Source organism: Rhinolophus sinicus, linkage group LG09, assembly GCF_036562045.2.
Source record: "Rhinolophus sinicus isolate RSC01 linkage group LG09, ASM3656204v1, whole genome shotgun sequence".
Classification (NCBI taxonomy): Eukaryota; Metazoa; Chordata; class Mammalia; order Chiroptera; family Rhinolophidae; genus Rhinolophus; species Rhinolophus sinicus.
In genome coordinates, this window is record NC_133758.1 from 105,220,911 (window position 1) to 105,237,012 (window position 16,102).

Genomic DNA, 16,102 nt, shown 5'->3' on the forward strand with positions numbered 1-16,102 from the left:
AATGGTACCTGTCATTACTGGCAGTCTTGGTCTTAGTCTTACTATTAGCATGGGTGGTTTAAAAGAGGACAGTATGTGCATCCAGAGCAGTTCTCCAATGCATTTGTAGCAGATTATAAAGTTTGTCAAAATTAGTGACCCAATCCACATACAGCGCTGTCCCATCCGACATCCTGCAACAAGAAGAATGTCTTCTGTGCTGCCTGAGAGTATTGCCTCTGCCGCACAAGCTACTGAGCACTTGAAACTTGGCTAGAGGAAGTGAGTTTTCAAATTTAATTTAAATTGAAGTAGCCATATGTGGTCTGTAGTTACCATGTTGGACAGCACAGCTTTTTAAGATTAAAACTGCCAAATCTATGTGAGAAAGGGCAAATATGAGAGAAGAGTTAAATGTGAACATAAGGAAGGTTAGAGCTCATAGGATCGAAAACATCAGAAAGAACCAAATTTTTAATGAGTGATGGACGTAATTCTTATCACATCCATTTAGCACAAAAACAAGCAAAATATGAAGCATTTCTAAACCTTAGAAGTCAAACAGTCTGGTTTCAAGAGCTATTTGACAAATTATAATTCCACTGAAGTGAAAGAGATTGAACTTCGATTTGGAATTTACAATAGAAAAATGTGTGCCATTTGGTAAATAACCATGATGAACAAATGAGGCAGCATCAGATCTAAACATGGAAGCCTAACAAGCAGAGGCAAGTTTCTTGAATGTCTTCCTCAAATTACGTGTTGAACCTCTACAGGTAAGGGTCACTTTGGGGGGAGAGAAAAAAGAGGCAGCAGTGCTTATATAATTCACTGCTGAGTTGGCAATGAACTCGCTCATTAGCACACTCATGAAAAAGCCCAGATGCGGAGAAATTAATAAAATTGATATGTTTTCTGTTCCTATTGGCACAACCCAAGATATAGGCATAAATGCTGTGTGTTCAGTGATAACTCAGATGCATCACAGACATTGTAAGAGGATGTTTAGTGACTATGATAGGTTTAAATACTAGGAGAATCACTGCACTGTACACATGAAGCTGAAGCGGAACAATAATGAATGTCAACTACAACTTTATATATATATATATATATATATATATATATATATATATACACATATATACATTTACAAGAAGCGGAGTACAGCATTAGGAATAGAGACAGTGGAAATGTAATGGCTGTGTGCGATGTCAGAGGGGTAGTAGATTGGGGGAGGGGAGGTTATCACTGTGTGAAGACTATAAATGATAAATGTCTATTACATTGTTTTGTACACCTGAAAGTAAAAACATAAAAAATAGATAAATACTAGGAGAATTATAATTCAGAGGGTCAGGGATCCAGATGAAAAAAAATAATGTTTCAGAAAGCCTTGGTTTTACAAGCACTTAAGATGTTGCAAGGAGATCGCACATATTTGAAGTAAAAGTCGCTCTACAATTGAGAATGGAGATACATGGTTTTGAGACCTGGTTTCTGCTGGTTACCAGCCGGGAGTCCTCCAGCCAGTTACACAGTCTGTGAGTGCCTCAGGGCTTCCATACATATGAAAATGGGGTTATGACTAATGATCTCATAAGATTCTTGTACGGCTTGAAAGGAAAACAGTATGGAAAACTATAAAGCACTTTGCACATGAAAACTGTTAGTATTGTCGTTATCATCATTATTTTGATTTTCTCAATAATCCTCTGAGGGAGATAGATAGAGCAAATGGACCATGTTACAGACGAAGCACCTGAAGCTGAGAGGTGTTAAAGGACTTGCCCAAGGTCACACACCCATGACGACAAGCGTCCTCATCATGGTTATGAAAAAGTGGTGGAGCTTCGCTGAAGAACACAAAGGTTTCCTATTTCTCTTGAATCTGTTGCCTTAGAAATGCTTAAAATCATGGGACTGTGAAACTGGAACAGTCAGGACTGCCTGATCCAGGCAGGAGAGGCCCCTGGCCAGGGCCCTGTGTGTTTGTTAGAACGAGGGCCTGCAAACTGGACCAAATCCAGCCTGTTTGGGTAAATAACGTTTTATTAGAACACTGCCTTGCTCATTCATTTACGAACTGTGTTTAACTGTTTTTGTCCGTCAAGGACGGAGTTGAGTAACTGCAATAGATGCCAAAGCCAAAAATATTTACTCTTGGGCCTTTACAGAAAACGTCTGCCCACTCCTACGTGCAAGGGGAGTATACTGTGTGTTACAAAATACACAAAAGTAAATGTATTATCTCATGGCCATTCTGTCTGTCCAGGTCTGACGATCAGCCCTGGCAGAATGTGACCCCTGCGCTGAGGTAGCCGCTGTCTGAACAGCACCCCTCCGGCCCAGACTCCCACATGTGCACTGTGTCTACAAAGAGACTACATCTGGATTCTAGGGAGGTTCAGGGCTTCTGCTGCTCCTCACTTAGGCAGGTACAGCTTTGGGGTGCATGGAGTGTTCGAGCTGGGTAAATCCTTACTAGATAACAGAAATAACAAATCAGTCAAGAATGTCTCCAATCCTTCCTCTCAGATAGCATCAATGCAGTCGATTCTTGCCTAACAGTATCAGTTCCCAGTGGAGCCGTGCATTCTGGCTTCTCTTTAAGTTTCAATTCCTGGTCTGGTTCTGGGGGTGCTCACAGATTGGCACGGTATTTACCGCAGACGCGCGTGCCAACTGGGAAACACTGTAATATTAAACAACTTATATCACTTGTCAACCATTTTTTATATAGGTCTCGATAGAAAATGAGTGAAGTGTGATCTGTTTTTTACGTTGGCCACTGGATGAACATTGAACACCAGAATTATTTTTCTGAAATGATTTTATTTAAATGATTTTGATTTAAACTTTTGTCACTTGGGTACTATAATTTGTATTTTGCCTTTTAATTTTAAAGGTACATTTTGAGTTTTTAGAAGATAAACACATACTTGAAAACATGAACATTTTTAACTTTTTATTTTTTTTACATTTGTTTTAATTTACATTATTTGATGAAAGTAATATATTCAAACTTGACGTACTTTGAATACTGTTTTGTCTTATTTTTATAATCATTTGGACATTAATGTCAATGAAATGAGAACCATGTTTCTCATTTATGACAGCGGTCATCCTTTTTTGGTTTGGGCAATAGAAGAAATAATATGCCTATGTTTGATTTTTTTTTTCCCCTTTAGACAACAGATGGGAATGAGACAACAGAATTATTAATATGGTTACTTGTTTCCCATCCCCCAGCCTCCTGACAGGAATTCTCTACTTGGGATTATGTTGATAACTTCTATCTCAGTACCTCTGGGCATCTGTTTCTCAGAAAAAAAGTTCTCTTCAGTTTGGGGGCTACACAATTCTATTCAACTGCTTTTCTGGTGGGTTTGGGTCTCTTTTTCCAGTGACTAATTTGCTAAGACACTGCCTCTCAGAGGCTCCAACTGCTGCCAGCACAGAGTTCCTTGAAGCCCTATCTGATGCTGCCCTTCCCAGGAAAAGGAGGGCAGGGCTGCCAGGCTGGCCTGGAAACTGGAAACAAGGTGGCCTTTGTCCCCTTTGTCCCGCAGACATCTGCTTTCCCTGGGGTGCCATTAGCATCAGCCATTCAGGGAGCCAGGCAGAAGGCTGCTTCTCTCCTAATAGGGAGAGACACACTTCCACACGCACTCAGGGGGCCTCTGGACAACTGGCGGGAGCCATTCTTAACTACCCAAGTGGGCTCCAGGGCCAAAGCTCAGCTCTGCCACCCCAGCGCTTGGGGGAGCTACTCCCACGTGTCAGAGGAAATAATGTATTCATTCATTAGCTCATTGAACAAATACTGACGGCATGCTGCGTGCCAGGCATGTGCTGGGCACATGGTGATCGTCTTTCTATGCTGTAAGAAGAAATATATTTGGACTTTGGCCCTGAGCTGCCAAAACCCTTGGGATTTTGTGATCGGTCTTCTGTTTTTCCTCATGAGCCACTTTCCATGACACTTGAATGTATGCTAATGAGGTGACTTAGCATGGCACCCCTAGATAGACTCAGGATGGGGCTGGTCACCAGAAAGGCAAGTGATTAGAGGTTTGGAGGCTTCATCCCCTCCCACCAACCTTGGCATGGGGGTGGGGAGGGGGGTTGCTGGAGATTGAGCTCCACAAAAGTTCTTGAACAAGGACATTCAGAGAGCTTCTTTCTGGGTTGATGAGCACATGCACCGCCTGTGAGGGTCGCACACCCCACCTCCTGTGCTCGGGATTCTTCCAGACTTCACTCCACCTAAGCACCTCTTCATTTGAGTGTTCATTTATATCTTTTATAATAAACCGGTAAACATAAATAAAGTGTTTTCCTGAATTCTGTGAGCTATGCTAGCAAATTACCAAAACTGAGGGGGGAGGGCGGTAGGAACCCCAGAAGTACAGGTGGCCTCAGACTTGTGACTGGCATATGGCGGGGGGTATTTTTGTGGGATTGAGCCCTTAACCTGTGAGGTCTGTGCTAACTCTGGGTATTTAGTGTCAGAACTGAATTGACTTGTAGGACACTCAGCTGGTGTCCGCAGAAAATTGGTGTTTGTCAGAAAACGTCCCAGAGTTCCCTCACCCCATGAGCTTATAGTGTAACGGGCGGTAAGTCCATAATGTAACAATTAATTACAAGAAGGTGATGCCTTTGACCGGGAGAAGAATGAGGTGTCCTGGGAGCCTATCCTGAAGAACTTATGCTACCTGAGGAGCTAGAAAACATGTCTCTGAGGAAGCGACATTCAAAGTGAGACCTACAGGATACAAAGGAGGAGAGCAGGCATAGGAGCGAGTTCAAGCCGGCCTGACTTTGAAGGACACCTGTGCCCGGCAAGGCCGACACTGGGTGGGAGAACCCGAATCTCAGGATGCCCTCTAACAATATCACAAAGCCTCTTGGAGGCCCTGTGGGTATTTCCTCTTCAGAACCCTACTGAGCCTCGTTTGTTCATTCACTCAACAAATGTGAAGTAAGCACCTCCTTTGTGCCATATACTGAGTGGAGAGCTGGGAATACAGAGTGAAGCCAGACATGCCCTTACACTGGAAGAGATTATGGTCTAGCCATGAAGACAAGTGTAGTGGAGGCACACTTCCGTCTGCCCAGCACCTCTCCTTGTGGGGACAGCCCCCCTCACAGTCAGTGTGCTTCCTGGGTTGCAGATTTCACTTCCCTGGCTCCAGGGATGGGCACATGACCTGGCCAATCAAAGTGTCACGGTGATTGGTTCAGAAATGGACATGTGACCTGAGGTCAGCCATTTAAATCCTTCCCCAGGACTCCTAATGGAACTAAAGAGAAGGTGCCCTCAGCATCTGCGAGGCAAGGTGAAGACAATGTGAGACGAGATGCTAGGAGCCGCCTTTGCCATCTCCTGGAAAAAGCTTGCCTGCAATTAGAACTAACGCAGAGGAGAGGAGAGCTAAGAAATGGGTGCGAGAGCATCATAGCAAGAGTGTGATCACATCGCTTGAGTCCCTGGGTCTAGATGGCTAGATGTCCAATTTTGCAGTCACGAACCCACAAACTCCCCTTTTTGTTTAACTTGATTGAAATTGGGGTTTTCTTCACTTGATGTACATCAAGCAGAGGGAATGAGACCCTCCACATCACAACTCACTTCTCTGTCCAAACTACTAATTACAGGAGAGTACGTATATCCTTTCTAAAGGATCTGAAATTGACAGTCACAAGATACTCCATGGCGATAACATTTTCTGTTCTGTATCTACTGCAGAAGAATGAGTGTGAACGTTTTTCTCCCTTTCCAGACGCCTCCTCTGACTGGCAAAAGGTTTTGAGTCCTGAGAGAGTTACATTGTGCAAAGGTGATTGTGTGTGCACGTATGCACACATGTATGTTATGTGTTTTTGGTTTATGTGTCTGTGAGTATGAGATGCTGTGTATGTTCTGTGTGTCTGTGCGTGCATTTGTGCATATGTATAGGGGTTCTGTGTGTATGTCCACGTGTGTGTTGTGTGTATGTCTATCTCTGAGCTCTGTGAGGCTGTAAACTTTCTGTCTCTATTCAGCATGATAAATGGAGACTTGTCAGAATAGGACTAGTCATATAATTTAGGATTAAATTGCTGTCTATTCCAGCATAAGTATAAATCTGAGCCCACAAACACAAGTGTGCATGGAATAAAACTCTGTTTTTCTTCAATAGAATTTAATTTCTATCATCAGTCTTTTTTTCTTGGGTGGGGGAGGCAGAAATTGAGTCTCAATATCAGTATCCCCACTTCTTTCATCACCCCTTTCTTTGAGCTTGTCTACATTCCCAAGGACTCGTGTAGTACCAATCGGTGAGAGTCACGTCTGGCCTTCATGGGCATCTGTCGGGGACAGCAGAGGACAAGGAAGCCAGTACCAACTTTCAGGGCCAGAGATCTGCAAGGAGGTCCGGGTCCAGCTATGCAGCCTGTGCATTTCTGCCGGAAGCATCTCTCAGGGGCCCCACTCACACTCAGAGCCTCTCTACCCCTCTGGATTGTTAGACTGTGATTGGCTAGTTGTTTTGTTGGTTGATTTACTGCTAAGTAACCCCTTGTTTCTTCCTGTCCTTGCTTTCTCTTTGTGCAAGTTTAGTGCCACTCTTGGGCACCAAGTAACCCAGCGGCTGTCACAGAGAATTTGATAAAGTCTGCAGACATCTTCTCTGCCATCTTGCCATTTCCACAAATTTACACACTCCAAATCCCTTCCACCTTCTGGATCTTTCCATCATCCTTTGCCCTCTCTGAATGTCAGTCTGCAGGGGAGAGCAAGGCACAGCGCCCCTCCAGGACCCATCAATGTCCACACACCCCTTCGTCTCTGCTCTCCTCTCCCCAGCTGGGAAAATTCCAGTTTGGGTGAGGAAGTGGGCAGAGGAGGAAACTATGTTTCTGTGTCAGGTTTTCTTCCAAATCTATTTTTCATGCTGTATTTCTTATTGTTCCTGAGGCTTAGGCTTTTGAAAATCAAAAGGCAAGAACTGACTTTTTAATGTATTTCTCAGCTTTCTGAAGTGCATTCAGGAAATCCATCGTCTAGCACCTGATCACAGCAGGAAAGCCACAGAGCTGTGACTTAGCAGGGCACCGTGGCTTCCTGCCATCAGGATTGGGGAACCTGTTTCACACACCAACGTCTGATACATATTTTTTCCCTGGAAGCCTGCATAACCCCTGAGACTATTTGAATTTTGTAGAGAAAACTGTGCACATTTTCCTATCTAGTCTGCTAGGTTGTGGACTTATTTCAAAGTACTAGCAAATAGCCGCAAAGAGTGCCAGTCTCTGATCTGCCACTGACATAAGTGTCAGATGTGCTGCCAGGGCTGTCACCCACCCCTGTGACCAGCCAACACTCTATCCCTGGCCAACAGAGTACTGCTGTGTCTCTAGGAATGAGTGTACTCTCAACCCAAGCTGGGAGCTGGCAGCTCTACCTGGTTACCAGCCTTTGCAGGACTGTGTACCAAGCTTCCCGCTTTCTGGGCCTCAGGTCGACCTGCCAGCTCTCACCTGCAGAACGTGTGGCTAATGCAACTCCTATGGCAGATGGTCAGGGTCACCTTTCAGGAAAGAAGGGCCAGCATGCCATTTCTGGCACAAACGTAGTACAGGTTGTAAATCCCTGCTCCGTGTGCATGAGAAAGCTCTCAACGAACTTCAGGCAGAGACAACTTTCTGAAAGTGGGTTCTGAGCAAAAGTAATAGACATTAAGTGAAAATAGGAATTTTGTGCTTCGATATACTTAGCAGGTCAACTTCTCGGAGTCTTTCATATCCAACTGTACATTGTAATGCCCAAGATGGGGATATGATATGTGTGGGGACAGAGCCCCAGAAAGTAGTTTACAGGCTCTCGGCCTCACATGGAGGGGTGCTGGCTCGGGTAGTGGATGGCTGTCGGCTGGGGCTGGTTGGCCGTCAGCTGTGGCCAGTTAGCCAATTGGCCGCTAATATAACTGCTGCGGCTACGGAGGAGAGCCGAGGAGAGTGGAGGAGAGTTGTCGGTCGGTTGGCAGAAAAACGGACAGCAGGTCGCATGTCCGGTGAACCCAGCCTCCAGTGAGACCATAGTGGTATGACTCCCCTACTTATGGCTCCGTGGGTGTTCCTTTTTGGCCTCACCATATCCTGCGTTCTTGTGTGGGGAGTGGGAGCAGAGACCCCGCAGGCCGCCCCGCATGACAAATGGCGCAGCAAGCAGGGTCTTCCGCATGACATATGGCGCAGCGAGCAGGGTATGGTGTCGGCTGAAACTCTCCGGAATATACTGGAGCAATTTACACGTATACAAGCTCGGCTTCGTAAGCGGAGTATGGTGCCGGCCAACACCTACCAAAGCATGGTGGAGCGGTTTGTGCGTGTGAGAGCCCAGCTTCGGAACGCCCATGAGGAGCGACACCGGGAACGGGAGGCGCGGTCTGCCTGGGAGACTCAAGCCTCCAGCTGGCACACCACCTTCTTGGCCATAGAAGGCGTTGTCCTCCTGTTGTTGACCTGCTGCGGCCTTAGGATCCGAAGGTTGTGGACATCTTACAAGGAGGCCTCCACCCACTCAGACACCTGGCATGATGAGCAAGATTCCGACCAGGTAGGAATGGCGTCTGACTCTGGGCATGAGGACGTGTGGCCCCCACACAGTATATGGTATTCGGTGGCCACTGTTCTCAGGAGTTGGACCCCCAAGGAGGGGTGGGAGGACATGGACGGCTCTCCAGCCAGTGTAGAGAGGGCCCTGCAGGCTCTGGCTGAGCGGTTGCCGGAGGAGAAGGCTACAGCCGGCCACGTGGGCTGGATGTTCCTCACGGCCTTGAGTCTCAACACGGAAAATGCGCCTAATGAAATGGCCCAGGTGCCTGACCAGGTGTCCCGGTTGGAAGCGCTGGAAGCTCGGGTCCGCCTGTTAGAACAGGGGCCCCAAGGTGGAGACTCGGAGGCAGAGGCAGAGGAAGCAAGTGGAGGCAATGTAGCTCCCAACCCCCAAGCCCAGCCACTCTTGAAGCAAAGGGTAAAATGTGAGCAACCTTTGGGCCCGTTGCTGCCGGCAACCCAGCTGTGACTGAGTTCACAACCTACCCTCCTTACACTCCCACTGAGTTGCAGGAGCTGGGGAGGCGGTACAGACAGCGCCCTGGAGAGCCAGTCTCGGCTTGGCTATTACGTTCATGGGATGAGGGAGCAGACAACATTCTCTGCTCCCCAGGCAAGGTGGAAAAGCTAGCCTTCGTGACAGTGCATCCGTCCCTGCGACAAAGGTTACAAAACTGCCATAGGTTGGCCCACAACCAGGGCAACCATTCTCTAATGGCGTGGCTCACTGCTGTGGTACACACTGTATGGGAACAGGCTGGCGAGCTGCCAGACACTGTGAGTCAATGGCAGTTATATACAGAAGTTACGCACATAATCTGTGAAATGGGTATGAGACATGCTATTTTTAACCTTAACATGCAGGGCCCAGATGACGAGCTTTTTACTGCCAGCATGAGAGATCGGGTTTTGGATACTGTACCTGCGAGTGCTTTTGGATCCTTGGTTGCTATTCTTACACTGTATGTAGGGCGACGGATCCATGAAGTTACAACTGCCATGGCCACCCTAGGGGATGTTGAAAGCCGGAGGCAAAGGAAGTTAAGACAGGAGGTCCGCGCAGTTGAGACCTGGAAGCCCAAACCAAAGGTAAAGGGGTGAGGTCGCGGGCCTCAGAGAGTAACACGCGCACAGATGTGGCGTGATCTCGTGGCAGCAGGGGTCGATAGGAAGAAAATAGACCGACAACCCAATGCACTCCTGCTTGAACTTTGGAAACAGTTGCGTCTGGAACAACAATTCCGGAGAAGCATAAAGGAGGAGTCTGGCAAAGCGCGACCCGTGTCCCTCCAGGACTTCATGCAGCCACCTGAGGCCGACTCCTTTCAGCTTGATTAGTGGTGGGGCCAAGGTCCCTGGTCAGAAGGGACAAGCAGGGATCGGAGGCCCCACGTGGAACTGTCCATACATTGGTCCCCTTCTAATGTGCAGAGGGTTTTGACCCTAGCTGACACTGGTGCAGACTGCAGTCTCGTTTATGGGAACTCAGAACTGTTCCCTGGACCAGCAGCAATCTGCATTGATGGCTACAGGGGAAAAACTGTGACTGTGAAAGCCGTTTCCTTACCACTGGGTATAGGAAGGCTTCCTCCTCGTACCTACAAGGTTTATGTCTCCCCCGTTCCGGAGTATATTCTAGGGGTGGACGTGCTATATGGCCTCAGCTTACAGACGTCAGTAGGAGAGTTCTGTCTCCGGATCCGGGTGGTGAAAGCGGTGACACGCGGGCATGCTCATCACCCTCCTCAAGTGTTGCCACAGCCCTGGCGCGTGGTTACAGTGCGACAGTACCGCCTGCCAGGAGGACAGGAGGAGATTGGTCGTACAATATTGGAATTGGAGAAGGCACATATTGTGAGGCGAGACCCTGTAGGGGTGGAGTGTGGGGACAGAGCCCCAGAAAGTAGTTTACAGGCTCTCGGCCTCACGTGGAGGGGTGCTGGCTCGGGTAGTGGATGGCCATCAGCTGTGGCCAGTTAGCCCATTGGCCGCTAATATAACTGCTGCGGCTACGGAGGAGAGCCGAGGAGAGTGGAGGAGAGTTGTCGGTCGGTTGGCAGAAAAACGGACAGCAGGTCGCATGTCCGGTGAACCCAGCCTCCAGTGAGACCATAGTGGTATGACTCCCCTACTTATGGCTCCATGGGTGTTCCTTTTTGGCCTCACCATATCCTGCGTTCTTGTGTGGGGAGCGGGAGCAGAGACCCCGCAGGCTGCGTCGCACGACAAATGGCACAGCGAGCAGGGTCTCCCGCACGACAATATGCGATGCTGACTAACTCACATGACCCTCGTACAGTTTCTAACACAGATCGCTTCCGGGACTGCTGTTGGATGGAACACACTTTGAGAAATGCTGTGACAGGGCACACCGCTCTCGTTACAGTGTGTTGTTCTGTGGTTAGGACCATTGCGGCTTGGGGTTAGAAAAAAATATTATCTTGTAGAAGCTGTATGACTAAGAAACAGCATCTCATCGTTCCTGTAAATGTCCAGATACTAAAAAAAATCAATGGCTGGATCATTGCCACCACTCATTTCAGAGCTGGGCGTGTCTGGCTTTGTTACTGTTTGTCCGAAGTCCAAGTTGTTTCTTTTATTTACACTGTCTTTTTTGAAACACAAACACCATTTTCCTCTGCCCTGAAACATGATGGGACTCTCATGAGGTGTCTCAGAGTCTTTTTGGGCGATAAACTAGTAACCTATTCCTTATGAAATCAATCCATCCACCTAATGTTGATCACCGACTGTGTACCAGGCTCTACAAAACATACTAAGTTGAATAAGGCAAAGCCCGTGTTCTTTAGTATCTTCTGTGCCAGCTCTGATGTCTTCAGCCATTTAGGTTCTAGAAAATGTTATAGTAACACATGTATAGATAAAGAACCCGTCTGGGGATGAATGAAGTAAATACCTGGTTCTAGTTTGGGTGCTCTCAGGTGAGACCCTGTTCCCAGGTTGCAGAATAAGGAAAGAAGATATTATTTCACTTCCACTTAATCTCAGTGAACTTCTTGGAAGAGGTGGTATTTCAAAAGTTTTGAAATAAGGACATTGGACTACCCTCAAGACGAGTTTCTCAGTAAATGGATGAAGATCCAGCCTTGGAAATGTTAGCCTAGTGAGTGAAAGAAGGCAATCTCCACAGACAGCTCGGAAGCCAGAACGCTGGATATTCTAAATGTCTTTGTTCACTGCTGAAGAGAACACCTTCTGTATTTCCTAACTCCCACTGTCGTGAACTGCAAGCCAGTGTTTCATTATAATCTTGGCCCTTAAACAGCACAGTTCATCCAAAGATGACAGGGTTTCGTGAACAGAAATTAGGCCTTGGTCCAAGTTGGTAATAAATCATAAGCTTCATTATATAGGTGAGGAAAAGGGAACCAACTACTGGATGACAGATTTGCCATAGAGCAAGAAGGCGGACCCCACGTGGCCGTTTCAGAAAGGTTCCATTGTGAATGTTGACTGACCCATGAGGCGACTTTCGTTGGGGGAAGTGATGTGGAAGGAAGACAATGAAAGGCAAAGGAGGAAAAGAGGGAATATTGGGGGTGGTTGCTCCCTCCATCCACTATTCCATCAACATCATTTGAGCCCCTAGAGAAATATTGGCATGGTATAATGCTTAATATTAAAGGAAAAAATAAAATTATTTTTCTGTTCAAGCCCCATTAAGATCTACGTGAAGAATTGGAGAATTTTTCCTCTCACTCAAAATGAACAAAAAGCCTATGAATCATGTTAGGATGTGACCTCACTGTGGTTAAAAACATTCACGTTGTTTGTATGTAAAATCACAGATAAACCGTTCAGGACTAGTGTGGGCAACAAGTAATATAAACGTAAGAGAGAAGAGGAAATGAAAATGCAGTGGTAATAATAGACTTGGATTAATACCAGTATTTTCAAAGGAGCCCAAACAGCTTCAGATTCAATTGAAGTGCCTTTGCCAAGGACTCAGACACATTCCATCTACCAACAGGCTGACTGCTGTTTCCTAAGGAATGTCTTTAAAATCAGCCCTTCCCCTTTGGTCCCCCATGCCAAAGCCTGTCTTGTTCTCAACTCCTAGTACTGTCACCATCATTGTGTGGCCACGAAGCTCTGCCACGCTGCCCTCTGTTCTCTATGTCTCTGTTCTCTAATCCACCTCCTTTGATTTTCCCCTACTCATATACTCACGCATTTTCCCCCCAACCTGTAACTGAGGAAATGACATATAATTAATTAGATGACCCATGATGAGCCTAAACAAAGCACTTCATGCATGTGCTGGTTTGCTTAGTGGCTGCTGAGGCAGATAGACCCAAATATTTGGTTTCTTTGAATGGCCTGAAATCTTTGCATTTGACTGAGAGGAAGAGGTGGAACCTAGAGTTGGAGAGTTCCAGGCCAGGAGGATATAGGTAGCTATGCCTTTCGCTGGTTCTATGGACAGTTTTGGAACCCTTCTAAGAGAGAAGGGTTAACAACTAAAGCTGAAGTTCTTATAAAGTGACCTGGGATACTGGGGTATGATTGTAGTGTAGAGGGTGAAGGCAAGATGCACAAACAATGCTGCTTAGTCCCATCCCCATCTTGCCAGGTAGCAATATTTCATAGAACTGGGGAAGGGTCACTTTCCCTACTTCGGAAGAAAATTCAGCTTCTGTCTGGTTCCATGAGTCCTGCCAGCTTTGAGAATAGGAGCTTGTGATGAACAAGCACAGGGTGACCATGAACCTGGTGTGGATTTACAAGCAGGCCATTATTTGTTCTATCCAGGGAGAATAAATGAAAACATGAAAAAGAACAAGCCAGTTAGGAGTGTGACACAGAGACTGCTGGTACCCACAAATATCCATGTGCTGTGCTCCTGTGGGCACAGCTAGATGACATTTCCTCAATCCCCTTGCATCTAGAGACCATGCAACTCGTCCTGGTCAATGAAATGTGGGTGGGGTTGATGGATGCCACTTCCAGGCATGGCTCCTAAAACCTACACACGCTCTCTCTTTATTCATCTACTGGTTGGATGTACAGGAGCTGGTGGAGAACTCAGAAGCCCTAGGTGACATCAGAACCACAAGGTGGAAGGAGCCTGGGTCCCTGGATGACTTCATGGAGCAGAGTGTCTCATCCCACATCACACTCCCATCATCACTGGACAGTGATGTGAGTGAATATTAAACTTTATTCTTTTAAATCACTAAGAATTAGAGCCTGCTTGTTACAGTGGTTACCATACTGACTATTACAGAGCTGAAGCTGAAAAGTCATGATGTTGAGAGAGAGGCCAGGGCTATCTAGTGCCTTTTCAGGTGTTTCCCATTGAAGTTTCCAGAAGTGCAGATAAGAGTCCATACATATCCTCAGGTACTGGGGCTGATGACCCAACTGGCTTGCTTTAAGTTTCAATTTCCTCTTAGTCTTCTGAATGGAAAAATTTGTCTTTAATTGGGGGCGGGGGCACATAAGCTTTTTGTTCATGTGCCAGTCAATAGAGGGAAGCGTTTGGGGGAATGGGGAAGGGGGAAGAATAAGTGCTCAGAACTGGATATGAGTCAACTGGGAAGAAACAAAGAAATGTGTCACTGCCTACACCTTTAACAAGCGCCTTGGAATACTCCCAGCTGTCACCATGGCCCGTATTTTACTCTAGGTCCAATCTGTGACTCCTATTGTCTTCTTACACTGTGGGACACTTAACGAAGATGCAGCAGATGGCTGAGTGTGGCAACAGTGCTCCTTCCCCACTGTCAGGAGTGGTTTTCTTCATATGTTCCTTTTTCTTTCATCCAAAAATAATTTTTGTTTATATCAGGAACAATGTATTGTTTTGATATTGTAGAAAAGTAAAAGAAGAAAATTTAAATCTCCCATCATGCTACAACACTGAGACACCACTGTTAACATATTACTGCACTTTCTTCCAATGTTTTATTTTGTGTTGCTTAATCTGTCCTTAGCTGGGTACCTCTTTCAGGTCCCACTGCCCCACGTGTGCTGATGAGCCTGGGCTAAACCTTTCACTTCCCCCAGGAACTAATTCATCCGGTAGCAGACTGAGCCAGGAGTGGGGTACATGCCACAGAACAGAAAGATAGCTAATGCTCCTATCAGGGATGCAAACCCATCACCTTCTCAGCAAATTTCTCATTAACCACAGACCTGATCCTAACACAGGCAGTTTAGATGACATTCAGCTGGTTCCCAACTTTTACTAGAACTTATGTGATATTTAGCTATAAAAACAAGATTGTAAATGGTGGTTAGATTCCCAGGCCACAGAAAACAAGGTGACGAGCAATGTAACTGAGAGAACGCTGATGACAATTCTGATCACAGAACTGTCTGAATTCGGGTCCTCTAAGCCCATCTGAATTTGGGTCCCTCTGAGACCCAAATCCCAGGTGTCCAGGTCCTGACCCCTCCCCCTTTCCTTGGACCTCTCTAAATTCTGAGGGTGTGTAGATTTGGCTAGGCAAATGGCAGTGGTGAAAAGCAAAGTGAGAGGACTCGGGTGGGAGAGGCATTGTGTCATTCACACGTCCTGTGTTGTGAATTTGAGAGTCGGGGTTGAAATCATGGGCTTTGGAGTCGGTCCTGACCCAGTTCAAATCCCAGCTCTGTCATTCATTCGCTGAGTGAGTTTGGACAGATCACTTAACCTCTTTAAGTTTCAATTTTGTCATCAATAAAATGTGAGTAATTATACACATTCCTAAGGATTTATGTGGAGACTAGATGAAATGAGGCATCATTTCTCAGACTTGAGAATGGTGATATCCTACAAATTCTCACTGTTGATTTGAATTCTTTACATTCGGACAGTTCTTAAATATCGACAAATACCCGTACACGAAAACTAAAGGCAAGTTTACAAGTAAATAAAAACCAAACAACAAGCCAACAAAATTAAAATTGAGTCACGTGATGGATGATGTTGTTTTGCTGAAATTAATTCAGCTTCTTGAAATGTTAGTTTCTCGTGCCTGCCAGGATGTGGTTCTTGGCACCCCCAAGCCGCCATATGTGGTACCACGATTGACTTGCCCACCCGCTTTCTCTAGTGTAGACCCTGCAAACAGGAGGACTAGAGGCTGTATGTAGCCCATGGCATGTTTCATTTGCCCCCCCCCCCCGCCCAGTATTAACTTTTTTATTAGTTGCTGTTATAGAAGAATTAAGAATTTTCATGTCAAATCTGCCTTTCCAGCTTCTCTTAACAAGCGGAAGTTCTAGCCCACAAGGCCCACCTTCCCACAAGACCACAGAGTCTGGAGCTGAATGGTGGCCCCTTTAGCCTGAGCCCAGACTTCTAGTTTGCCCCCAACCCCACTCCCCCTGCTGTATTCATTCCCCTAAGCTGCTAGGCCCCTGTCGTATTTGTATCTGTGACCCCTTTCTATGTGACTTATTGAAAAGCATCTGTTCTTTCTTCACTAGCTAGTGACAATTAAACAGCACTTCAAAATACCAACAAAAGATAAAGAACCCAAGTGCCAAAAAAGTTCCGGGTTTTATG

The 16,102-nt window shown here is 46.2% G+C and overlaps 2 long non-coding RNA genes across 2 annotated transcripts in view; one reads left to right on the forward strand and one right to left on the reverse strand.

Moving 5' to 3' along the window:
• The window catches only part of LOC109444650 (uncharacterized), a 37,079-nt gene that overhangs the window by 14,126 nt on the left and 6,851 nt on the right, over nt 1–16,102 (reverse strand). The window lies entirely within an intron of this gene.
• The window catches only part of LOC141573215 (uncharacterized), a 28,245-nt gene that overhangs the window by 6,360 nt on the left and 5,783 nt on the right, over nt 1–16,102 (forward strand). The window contains exon 2 of the long non-coding RNA XR_012498919.1: nt 13,618–13,749. This is a non-coding gene — a long non-coding RNA (uncharacterized LOC141573215). The remainder of the gene's footprint in view (nt 1–13,617; nt 13,750–16,102) is intronic.